General features: G+C 47.6%; 3 non-coding genes and 1 pseudogene across 3 annotated transcripts in view; all 4 read left to right on the top strand.

The window, feature by feature from the left end:
- Nucleotides 1-4,793, top strand: part of LOC137644776 (uncharacterized) — a 14,616-nt pseudogene extending 9,823 nt beyond the window's left edge.
- A 2,985-nt stretch (nt 4,794-7,778) lies between these two features.
- Nucleotides 7,779-9,680, top strand: LOC137646172 (small subunit ribosomal RNA). Its single transcript, XR_011045428.1, has one exon. It is a non-coding gene; the product is annotated as a small subunit ribosomal RNA (ribosomal RNA).
- A 384-nt stretch (nt 9,681-10,064) lies between these two features.
- On the top strand, nt 10,065-10,224 carry LOC137646158 (5.8S ribosomal RNA). The gene has a single exon (XR_011045416.1). It is a non-coding gene; the product is annotated as a 5.8S ribosomal RNA (ribosomal RNA).
- Nucleotides 10,225-11,289: 1,065 nt separating this feature from the next.
- Nucleotides 11,290-12,500, top strand: part of LOC137646179 (large subunit ribosomal RNA) — a 4,374-nt gene continuing 3,163 nt past the window's right edge. Inside the window, exon 1 of the ribosomal RNA XR_011045433.1 lies at nt 11,290-12,500. This exon is cut by the window's right edge and continues 3,163 nt beyond it. This is a non-coding gene — a ribosomal RNA (large subunit ribosomal RNA).

The following is a 12,500-nucleotide window of genomic DNA, read 5'->3' as shown; positions in this document are numbered from 1 at the left end:
CAGGTCAAGGGGTCAAGCAACAAGCACACGCTGCTTTGATTGGGGGTTACTGGCTTTTGACCTCTCCTGGCCTTTCCTGATACTTTGTCTTCGACTGATAGAGTGTCGGGGGATATTATTTTCGTTGCATTTCTTGCAGCATTTTTTTTTTTTTTTTTGAGGTTTCTGAATCATTGCTTTTTGTCTTTATATTTTCATGATTTATTGTTTTATGAGCGTGCTTTTAATGTTTTTTTTCGTGTGTCAGTAAAACTTTATAGAAATTCAAACGTTTTTAACAAGTCAATAGACAGGTTAAGAAGCAGCCTTGAAAAGTAAACTACTAGCTTCTTCTTCTTCTTCTTCGTCTTTTTTTTTTTTTTTTTTTTTTTTTTTTTTTTTTTTTTTTTTTTGTCTTGGATAGGTTCTTGTAGTTAGGAATAGTAGTTGTCTCTTTGGGGTTGACCATTAAGTTTATATTAGTTAAGAGTAAATTGCGTAAAATCTCTCTCTCTCTCTCTCTCTCTCTCCTCTCTCTCGTCTCTCTCTCCTCTCTCTCTCTCCAGCGGATGTAGTAACACGACAAACTATTTCAAGAATAAGTTAGACAAGATCATAAAAACTCACTAAACAAACTAATTCGCTCTTCGCAAGAGCAAACGGAGTCTCTCTCTCTCTCTCTCTCTCTCCTCTCTCTCTCTCTCTCTCTCTCAACTCATTATTACTAAACGTAACTAATCTTACAAACTTCTTCGAGCGTGTATCGTTTACATAAGAGACAGACAGTAGCTTTGCCATATGACGTTTCCATTACGTTAACACCTTCTTTGGCAAACAAGCATAATTTAGTACTTAACGGTAGGAAATTATAGTTTTTTTCTCAATTTTTATTTTTTAATTCTTTATTTTTTTTTTTAGTAACCTTGTTTTTAATTGATTTTCTAACACCGTGACTCGTATCGATTTTTTTTTTTATTTTTTTTTCTTTATTTTTTTTTTGAGAATTGAAGTTTTCGAAATGAGATTCTTTTTTTATCTAGTAAAGGATCTAACGTTTTGTTTGTTATTGCAATATTCATAACGACACCTAATTCGTCATACTATTCAAGTATTGGAAATGGCAAAATAAGTCACCAGTGATATTATGCAGTTTATTTTCAAGACATACCGGTATGTCTTTCCATGTCACATATGTATAAATACTTTGATATTTGCATCCGCATTACAACTAAGAAACCCATTTGTTTTATACGTTGCAGGTCCCAACTGAAACTTCCGAGCTACGCTGTGACATCTGCTCCAGAGTATTCTGATCGTCGTTCCCGCCTGGATGCCCATTACAAGACTCATACGGGGGAGCGGCCCTTTTCCTGCCCCTTCTGCGGCAAGAGCTTCGCTTCCAAGGGCAACTGTAACACCCACCATGAGAGTGCATACGCGCGAGAGGCCCGTATCAGTGCCCCCACTGTGAGAAGCGATTCTCCCAACATGGCCAGTTGGTTATACACATCAGGAGACACACGGGTGAAAAAGCCCTATATCTGTACGCATTGTAATAAGGGCTTCACTTGCTCAAAGGTGTTGAAAATTCATGTGAGGACGCACACCGGTGAGAAACCCTTTCAGTGCGAGTACTGCCACAAGGGATTTGCTGCTTATGCTAACCTAGTGGTTCACAGAAAGGATTCACACTCGAGAACGTCCATATTCGTGTCATTTGTGTGGTAGGGCTTTCGAGCATTCAGGAAATCTTAGTAGACATGTGCGAAGTACATAGAGTTGATAATGGTGTTCGTTGTATTCCGTGTGGACAGGTGTTTTCTTGTGACCAGGATTTAGTGGCTCATACAGCACACGTTCATCCAAATGAACATACGCGAGACGATGATCCTGAAATTGAGGATTCTTCTTCAGTCACTGAATCGACTATCAATATGCAAGAGTTCAAACAAGTTTCATCCTCCACATGGCATACAGTCAGTGCCTCCCCCAGTATGTGAACCTCAGATGACTGTGTTAACACCCATGGCTCCTCCTGTTTCTACAAACCTCTGTAGTATCACATTCTACAGAAGCAGATGAAGTGAGGGAAAGTGGGGTCCTGTGTTACATTAAGCGATTCGGAAGATTCTGGTCGGGAATCTGGAGGAAGTGCTGGATTCTCCTCCTCTCCCTGATCAGCCATTTGAGGGGCTACCTAATCAACTTTCAGGGGCATCATTAAAAGTAGAGGAGTCAGACATAACAGTTTTGGATGGGAAAGTTCGATTGATGCCAACAGTAACCTCGTGTGACTCTCCACGAGAGACTTTGGTACCATCAGCTCCTTCAAGTTGTTCATTACCTTCTCAAGCCATTAGAATGCCTCCAAAGAAGCAACAGTATCCAGGTGGTGGTCGTTCACCCTCTTGAATGTACTGCAAACTTCCTTATCTTCACAAAAGCAGGTGTCTTCCACAGTTTTTCCTCACCCTTTAGTCAGTCATTGTTCAGTTTCTGTTTCACAAGTAACTTCTATAGCGCCTCCAATTGTTGCTGTTCCCCCCTGAACCTAACATTTCTTTCTGATACCAGTGCTCCAAATTCCCCACACCTTAATATACATCAGTTATCCCTTGGTCAGCAAATTTCATCGAACACTGTAACACCGGTGGGACTCGGTGCTGCTCCACAGTCGTATCAAAATATTCCTCATGGTGATCCACATCATAGAGGGTCACCAAATTATATTTCACAAATGTATAAAGGCAGCACACCTCCTCAAGTCAGAGAAAATTTAGAGACAAATCCTTTGGATCTTTCCCAGTCGGTAAATGCTCAAACTGAGGGACAATTTGTAGGTAGTGTAACACAAGTTCATGCACCCCTCAACCTATCCCAAAGATTAGATGTTCCAACATCAAGGTTTAATGAGACAGCCATTGGGGTATGTTTCTAACAACCAATTAGTTCAGACTTCACAGTCTCTTTTATCACCTGTGCCATCTGTACCACATGTAGCCCATCACCTTTCTTACGACAGCAGCCCCATCTCCCCTACATCACGGTCCAACATCTTAAGGAGAAAATCTGCTGATGTTGGCCACTCTGATTGTAAAAAAAACAAAACTCGAAAGGTTGCTCCACCACCACTCATTCCCATTCACACTCCAGAGGAAACCCCTTCACTAGACACTTCTGTTGCAGAACCAGTATCATCTGCCTTTGAACCTCCATCTAGTGTTGTTTCTTTACCTATAACCTTATCATCCTCCACTTCTAGCCATGTCAGTCAAACGCAAACTTCCGTTTCAGTTACCTCGACGTCATGCAATGTTTCTGGTGCACAGATAAACGGAGTACCCCCGCGGGTAACGTCTTCTGGTGCTAGTACAGTTTCTGTCATACACAGTGCACCTCTTATGTCTCACCAGCATGCTGTGCATTCTTCTGCCTACACTTTTCCTCCTCCTCCTCCTCCTCCACCTCCTACTCTTATCTGCCCACGCGGCTCAACCTCCTCCACCACCACCTGTTGTTACTTGGTCAAAAAGTCAAGACGCAGCTTCTGAGATCATCACTGATTCCGACATCCCTAAAGAAAAGCTTATGGCGCCTACCAAAAAAACTGATGGACCACTTAATGGCCTTTGTACTGGTTTAACCTCTTCCATAGAAAGCATGCGAGAAAATATCCAGCGGTCGCTAATGTCTCTCCTACCTGGAGGTAATGAGGGCGTTGCTTTGAAGAGGAAGGTGGAGACTGCTCTGGTCGCTCTTGTTGGAGATGCACCCATGAAGCAGATGGGATACCCTGAAAAAACAGCAGAACAGGTTAGCACATTCTTTATTGTTTTCCAGAAAAGGGGGAGTTTGTTATTGAATGTTTAGTCTTGCTGCCTTTCAAGAGATTTTGATATGTATAGAGCAGGAGTGGAAATTTTATCTCATAACTATTTAAGAACACTTCAAGATATAAATGTTGCTATAGAAGTTTTCTCTTAAACTGTATACGTTAATGTGAACTTATAAGTTTTGAAAGTGTGATATGGAAAATGTAAATTTACAATTGAAAGTACTGATGAGTTCTTTGGAAATTTTTTATCTAAATTAAATCAAAACTCATTGATATATTTTTAATGGTAAATTGTTAGTCAATGTAACTAGAATGTGAATCAAATTAGTTATATATCTCTTTTTCTTATATTTTTAGGTTTTGATAACAATTCTAGACATGGCGGGAAAGAGTCCATGCGCCGACGTGCGCGTGGACGAGCAGGAACGCCTGAAGATCAACATGCGCAAGTTTCTCGAATACGGCTTTCCCTCGAGCGCCGCATGGGAGGAACTGGGCTGGAATGGCCGGCCGATCGAATCCATCATGGATAACATCATAACGTGGATATCCAGGAGACAGGCGGTGGACACAAAGCCATACATAGGAGGGCTCTTTGGAGCCATTGGGGGTCCGAGAATCGGTGGCAATGGAGAACTGTTTACCGGAGGCCAGGCTGCTGGTGGTAGTGGAACAGTTGGAGGGACTAGCGAGGAATTGAAGGTGAATGGCTCGCCTCTCAAGGCTTCTTGATAGTGAGGTGATTTTATTGATAATAGTCCTGATAGAGGTGATTTTATTGATAATAGTCATTGACAGTTTGTGATTTTTATTGATAATCGAGTGATTGACAGTCCGAGACTCATATCCTAATCAGTCAGATTCACCGGACCACTGTGTTGTGTAGTTCTTTTAAGAGGGGACCTCTGTGTTGTGTAGCTCCTTTATGTGGATATATGGTGATGAAGTGAGAGAAATAATTGTGTGAACAATAGTGATAATTTTTTTCTTTTTTCTTTTTTTTTTCTTTTTATAAAGCCCGACAGTGACAACTTTGGTTTTTGTGATATCCAGCGGGCGAGATCCTCTTTAGTCAAGGTTGGGTGAAGTTGAATGATTTGTACAAATATTTATGGTATTTATTCGGTTTTATAAAAATGCATTGAAAGAATATTTTTTTTTCATTTACCTGTTTTTTCGTAATGAACAGCTGTACACTATTTTACAAATGTTATTCCTGCAACACCTGTTTTTTTCGTAATGAACAGCTGTACACTATTTTACAAATGTTATTCCTGCAACACCTGTTTTTTTCGTAATGAACACCTGTACACTGTTTTACAAATGTTATTCCTGCAACACCTGTTTTTTTCGTAATGAACAGCTGTACACTATTTTACAAATGTTATTCCTGCAACACCTGTTTTTTCGTAATGAACAGCTGTACACTATTTTACAAATGTTATTCCTGCAACACCTGTTTTTTTCATAATGAACACCTGTACACTATTTTACAAATGTTATTCCTGCAACACCTGTTTTTTTCGTAATGAACACCGTTACACTATTTTACAAATGTTATTCCTGCAACACCTGTTTTTTTCGTAATGAACACCGTTACACTATTTTACAAATGTTATTCCTGCAACACCTGTTTTTTCGTAATGAACACCTGTACACTATTTTACAAATGTTATTCCTGCAACACCTGTTTTTTCGTAATGAACAGCTGTACACTATTTTACAAATGTTATTCCTGCAACACCTGTTTTTTTCATAATGAACACCTGTACACTATTTTACAAATGTTATTCCTGCAACACCTGTTTTTTTCGTAATGAACACCGTTACACTATTTTACAAATGTTATTCCTGCAACACCTGTTTTTTCGTAATGAACACCTGTACACTATTTTACAAATGTTATTCCTGCAACACCTGTTTTTTCGTAATGAACAGCTGTACACTATTTTACAAATGTTATTCCTGCAACACCTGTTTTTTTCGTAATGAACAGCTGTACACTATTTTACAAATGTTATTCCTGCAACACCTGTTTTTTTCGTAATGAACACCTGTACACTGTTTTACAAATGTTATTCCTGCAACACCTGTTTTTTTCGTAATGAACAGCTGTACACTATTTTACAAATGTTATTCCTGCAACACCTGTTTTTTCGTAATGAACAGCTGTACACTATTTTACAAATGTTATTCCTGCAACACCTGTTTTTTTCATAATGAACACCTGTACACTATTTTACAAATGGTATTCCTGCAACACCTGTTTTTTCGTAAGGAACACCTGTACACTATTTTACAAATGTTATTCCTGCAACACATGTTATTATTATTATTATTATTATTATTATTATTATTATTATTATTATTATTATTATTATCATTATTATTGTTGTTGTTGTTGTTGTTAACCCATGATTGAAATCAAAAAATCGCTGGCGGGTGTGGCCCTTTCGTTGGTGTTAGGCATTATTGGCCCTGACATATATGTAGGAGAAGGTGCTCTCCAAGTAAAAAGTGAAATTTTGTATGAGGTCCCCATAGAGTTTGTATTTACACGAGGTTGAACAACTCTAAGGAGCTAGCCTACCAGATTTAACCAAAATTTCATCTCTCCCTGAAAAGTAAGGGTTAGGTGGCCTTCCAAGGCAACCTAGACGGTAAATTGATGGATACTTGGTCAGAAAGTGTAGTTTGGGTCCTTACCCCATGAGTGAAATCAAAAAATCGCTGGCGGATTCGGCCAGTGCGTCGGTATTAAGCATGATTCTTCCTGACATATATAGGAGAAGGTTCTCTCCAAGTAAAGCCTGGAAATTGTGTATGAAATTTCCGTAGAGTTTTTTTTTTACGTAACTATACGAAATTTCTCATTTCTGTGGCTGAGGGCTTGATAAAACCAGGGCAAACGGTGAGAAAACCAAATGCTTGCCTGGTTTTCAATGTAGAATCCCTTGTTGTAAGCATGCAGAGCCCCAGAACTGAAAGAAACACGGACCATATCAGGGGAAAAGAGCTTGTGAACTTGTGGAAGTTTGGGAGAAAATTTTGAGAAACAAGAGGTGTCCTACTTTTTGTGTAGAAATGGCGTGGAGAGGGCAGTGTATCTGTTGGGGAGAGTGGCCCTTTGGTTGGTGGTAATGTCCATTGCTCCTAGTAGTTGTGGCCATGTGGAATCCTTGGTGAGGGTTGCACATCCTAGGAACTGAGAGAAAAACATGGACCATACCAGGGACCAATGGCTTGTTGTGGTGAAGGTGAGGGGTGCCTAGTCCTGTGGTTCAGTGTGGGGTGTGTGTGGCTGTGTGTGGCTGTGTGTGTGTGTGTGTGTGTGTGCCTCGCGAGAGGTACAATAGATCCACTGTTGTGGCCCGAATAACGGTAAGGTCGTGGAGTCAGTGCCAAGTCTCTCGTTAGCCTTGGCAGGCAGACTGTGGTTACCGCAGCTGCTGATGGCTCCCCATGCGACCGGTGGCAACTGAGCGTCGAATTCGTTCCCTTGTCCGAGCGAGGGTTGACACTGTAGGAGAGCGATGCGGGGGGGCCCTTGCGAGAGAGGCCCTCCCCTGTGTCGTGTCTCTGAGAATGAGAGGTGGGTCTGGTTTAGCTCTGCTCAGACCAGCCAGCGATGAGACAATGTTCTTGTCGCTGGCCAGCAGAGTAGAGTTGACTGGCCTCCTGTTGGAAAGTACTTAGAACTTGTGGCAATGAAGGGTTCCGCTTTGCTTGAGAGAGAGCAGCAGCAGCCCCTTGATTCAGAGATAGGAGAGCGATGGAAATAGGCCGGGCTCCTGCCTGACCCGTGTCCGAACTCACCCGTAGTAGCTCTGCAGTGGCAGCGGCAGCAGCAGCAGCAGCAGCCGTCTCGTCTTTGGGAGAGAAGGCGGAGGCGACGGGATGCAGTAGGACGCGATCTTTGGGACGTGGAACCCGGCCTTTAGACTGAAAGATTAAGTAAGCAAACTACCTGGTTGATCCTGCCAGTAGTCATATGCTTGTCTCAAAGATTAAGCCATGCATGTGTCAGTACAGGCCGCTCTAAGGCGAAACCGCGAATGGCTCATTAAATCAGTTATCATTCATTTGATCCAAACCTACTACTCGGATAACCCTGGTAATTCTAGAGCTAATACGTGACCATTACAACTCCGACTGGAAGGGAGGAGTGCTTTTATTAGTTGAAAACCAAGCGGGCCTCGGTCCGTTCAGTTTACTGTGATGACTCTGAATAACTTTGTGCAGAGGGCACGGTCTCCGCACCGGCTCCGTATCTTTCGAGTTTCTGCCTTATCATGCTGTGGATTGTAGGCCATGCGCCTACAGTGGCTGTTACGGGTGACGGAGAATCAGGGTTCGATTCCGGAGAGGGAGCCTGAGAAACGGCTACCACATCCAAGGAAGGCAGCAGGCACGCAAATTACCCAATCCCAGCTCTGGGAGGTAGTGACGAAAAATAACAATGCGGGACTCTTCCGAGTCTGCGTAATTGGAATGAGCACACTTTAAATCCTTTAGCAACAACCAATTGGAGGGCAAGTCTGGTGCCAGCAGCCGCGGTAATTCCAGCTCCAATAGCGTATATTAAAGTTGTTGCGGTTAAAAAGCTCGTAGTTCGAGCTCAGTTCCGGACTGGCTGGGGAGGTCACCGCCCGGTGCTTCCCCGTCAGGCTCCGAACAGCTTCCGTGAGTGGAAGCCAAGCCGGTTCTGCCGGGGTGCTCTTCACCGAGTGTCCCGCGCGGCCGGCCAGTTCACCTTGAATAAATGAGAGTGCTCAAAGCAGGCTACTCTCGAATACAATGCCCGAATGTTACCTGCATGGAATGATGGAAGATGATCTCGGTTCCATTTTCTTGGTGGTGGGAGCCAGAGGTAATGATAAAGAGGGACTGTCGGGGGCATCCGTACTACGACGCGAGAGGTGAAATTCAGTGACCGTCGTAGGACGAACAACAGCGAAAGCATTTGCCAAGAATGTCTTCGTTGATCAAGAACGAAAGTTAGAGGATCGAAGGCGATCAGATACCGCCCTAGTTCTAACCCTAAACGATGCTGACTAGCAATTCGCCGTCGTTATTCCCATGACGTGGCGAGACGCCCCCGGGAAACCTCAAGTCTTTGAGTTCCGGGGGTAGTATGGTTGCAAAACTGAAACTTAAAGGAATTGACGGAAGGGCACCACCAGGAGTGGAGCCTGCGGCTTAATTTGACTCAACACGGGAAACCTCACCAGGCCCGGACACCAGAAGGATTGACAGATTAAGAGCTCTTTCTCGATTTGGTGGGTGGTGGTGCATGGCCGTTCTTAGTTGGTGGAGTGATTTGTCTGGTTAATTCCGGTAACGAACGAGACTCTGGCCTACTAAATAGTGGACGGGCGTTTTGGTGCATGGGCCCCGTTCGACACAGTCTTCTTAGAGGGATGAGCAGCGAGTATAGCTGCAGGAGATTGAGCAATAACAGGTCTGTGATGCCCTTAGATGTCCTGGGCCGCACGCGCGCTACACTGAATGGGTTAGCGGGTTGTCCTTCTCCGAGAGGAGCGGGAAATCGCGTGAAAACCATTCGTGATAGGGATTGGGGCTTGCAATTGTTTCCCATGAACGAGGAATTCCCAGTAAGCGCAAGTCATCAGCTTGCGTTGATTAAGTCCCTGCCCTTTGTACACACCGCCCGTCGCTACTACCGATTGAATGATTTAGTGAGGCCTTCGGACTGGCGGTCTTGGACTGGGGCGGCGGGTTTCTCCCAGCAATGGGGTTCCGCCGACTCGCCTGGACGGGCCGGAAAGATGTCCAAACTTGATCATTTAGAGGAAGTAAAAGTCGTAACAAGGTTTCCGTAGGTGAACCTGCGGAAGGATCATTACTGATGGATGGCTCGGCTGTGCTGCCCTGGGGCGCACGGAGCCAGATGGAGAGCTAGTGTGGGGCTCTAGAGGTGGTTTTTGGTGGAAGAGGGGGGGGGTCAGTCAGTACAAAGACGTCTCGAGGGCTGTGGAGCCACTGTCGTCCGCGTCGCCAGAGAGAAGGAAGAGGCGGCGGCGCGGTGCGGCACGCTTTAGGCGGGGTTACGCCGCTGGCCGGAGACGACGTCGAGCACTACTGTCCCCGTAGTGATGACGGTCGGAGAGAGAGAGAGAGAGAAGCACGGCCGTCGGAGGAGGAGGGCCCGCCGCGCTGGCATGTCCGTGGCGGGCCGTGATGGAAGTCACGCTTAGCCCATGTTTTTGTAATAATTTCCAATTTGAACAACTTCTAATGGTGGATCGCTCGGCTCGTGGGTCGATGAAGACCGCAGCAAAATGCGTGTCGGCATGTGAATCGCAAGATTATGAGATGCATCGACCAGTTGAACGCACATTGCGGCGAGGGCACTGACCAGTGTCTTCGCCACTCCCGGACGAGTGTCTGTTAAGCATCCATCCCGGTGAAGGGTATTGCTGCGGCAGGCCCCGGCTGGCAGCGGCGCCGAGTGTGCGGCCCTCAGAGAGAAGGGGGCCGGCCGGAGGCGCGCGCCGCTGGAAGGGGCGGCCGCGGCTACCGTGAGCCGTGGCGAGATGGGGATGTCGGGCCGGCGCCCACTATTTTTGTGGGCTGGCGGTCCGTTCCCTCAAGTGTGAAATGTCGCCGTGTCCCTGGACTGGGCCCCGTTGCTGCTGTCCGGCTGGCTGTTCCCAGCTGGCGGCGGCGGCGGCGGCGGCGGTGGCCCGGTGTCTGGGACTACGGTGGACGATCCTGCTCTCAGGTGAAGAGAAGCAGAGGCCATCCAGGGTACCTATCCTGAGTGCCTAAGCAGCGTTCGGGTCTTGTCCCGGGTCATGTTTCGTGGCTTCGCGAGAAGGAAGCAGCATCTGTTTGAGTGCCGGGCTCACGGCCAGCTCCTCCTGCCATCTGTGTCTGTGCGAGAGCAGAAGATGGAAGGACGAAGGGCCGGGGCCGCTGGTGCACTCGGGCGGGTGACGAGACTGGCCTCATCCCGACAGAGAGCAGTGGGTCGAAGAGAATCATTTTCTTTCGAGCGCTGCTGGGAGGGACCCCGTCCGTTGGTGCGAGGGAGGGAGGAAGGAACGAACGAACGAAGGTGAGCTGTTGTCCGGAGGACGAAGCGGGAGAGAGAGCCTTTTGATGAACGGTGCTGCCCTTGGGAGAGAGGGTGCCGTCGACACGGAGAAGCAAGCAGGTGGCGCACCAGCAGCAGCAGCAGCAACAGCAGCAGCGAGTAGTAAAGCAGCTACGGCTACCGCCTCCCCTGCGCTGCCCTGGGGAGCGGTCACCGCCGGACGGACGGACGGAGTCCTTGCGAGAGAGGACGACGACAACGTCGGTCTAGCCGCTCTGCCTGCCGCTGGCTGCAGCAGTCGCGCCTGCACTCCGAAGAATGAAGGCCCCTCCTCCGCCTCAGAATCCGAGGACGACGCCGCTGGCTGATCCGGACGTCCTGCTCCGTCTGGGCCCTGGAAGGCGCAAGTTTTTGAAGACCTCGTCCGCGGGGAGACAACCCGCCAAATTTAAGCATATTAATAAGCGGAGGAAAAGAAACCAACCGGGATTCCCCGAGTAAGGGCGACTGAAAGGGGACCAGCCCAGCGCATAACCTCGCGGTCCTGTCCGGGCCGTCGAGGGGTGTTGCGTTTCGGTGGATCCGTACCGCTCGAGCTGCTCACCGCCTAAGTCATTGCTTGAATGCAGCCCCGAGGAGGGTGGTAGGCCCGTGTGGCGGCGCCTGTAAAAAGGTTTTAGGCAGCTTGGGCGGAGGGGTCTTTACCGTAGAGTCGGGTTGCTTAGTACTGCAGCCCTAAGTAGGTGGTAAACTCCATCTAAGGCTAAATACTACCACGAGTCCGATATTTGACAAGTACCGTGAGGGAAAGCTGAAAAGGACTCTGAAGAGAGAGTTCAAGAGGACGTGAAACCATTAGAAGCTCAAACGGGTGGAACCGTGAAGGTCGAAAGAGGGGATTCAGCTGGCGGGGTGCGGGCGGCAACCGCGGTTCAAGTTGCTTTTCAGTGAGAGGACCCGGCGACGCAGTTAGTTGCCGCGGCCCCGTGGTTGTCGTGCCGCGGCCTGCGGGCTTATTTCTCCCTCGAGTAGAGTTGGTGGCGACCCGCTGCTTAGGCTCCGAGGGCCGTTTCGGACTGGTAGCCCGCGCCTTGGCGCGGGTGATGACCGACGACGGTACTGACCGGGCCCGAGCGGCGGTCACTGCAAGGAGGCCGCGGAGAGAAGAATGCGGCCTCTCGCCACCTGAGAGTGATTGGTAATCCACCCGACCCGTCTTGAAACACGGACCAAGGAGTCCAACATGTGCGCGAGTCTAAGGGTGATCTAAACCCGGAGGCGAAATGAAAGTGAGCTCTGTTTTGGGCAGGCCGATCCCCTGTCTGCCGAGGCCTGTCGGGCCAGCTAGGTTGAGAGAATATCCTGGGCTGGTACCGGCGGTGCCTGGGCGGGCGGCCCGCCGCAAGGCGGGAGTTGGGGCGCAGGCCGAGGACTTGGCGTAGTGCGGCCCGGGGCACGGGGGGCTCTCGGGCTCCCTCAACCCGTGGTCCGCCGCCAAGTACCTGAGAGCGCAGCCGTTGGGACCCGAAAGATGGTGAACTATGCCTGGCGAGGACGAAGCCAGAGGAAACTCTGGTGGAGGTCCGAAGCAGTTCTGACGTGCAAATCGATTGTCAGAGCTGGGTA

Source organism: Palaemon carinicauda, chromosome 8 (genome assembly GCF_036898095.1).
Source record: "Palaemon carinicauda isolate YSFRI2023 chromosome 8, ASM3689809v2, whole genome shotgun sequence".
NCBI lineage: Eukaryota > Metazoa > Arthropoda > Malacostraca > Decapoda > Palaemonidae > Palaemon > Palaemon carinicauda.
This window is presented reverse-complemented; position numbering and strand designations above follow the sequence as displayed.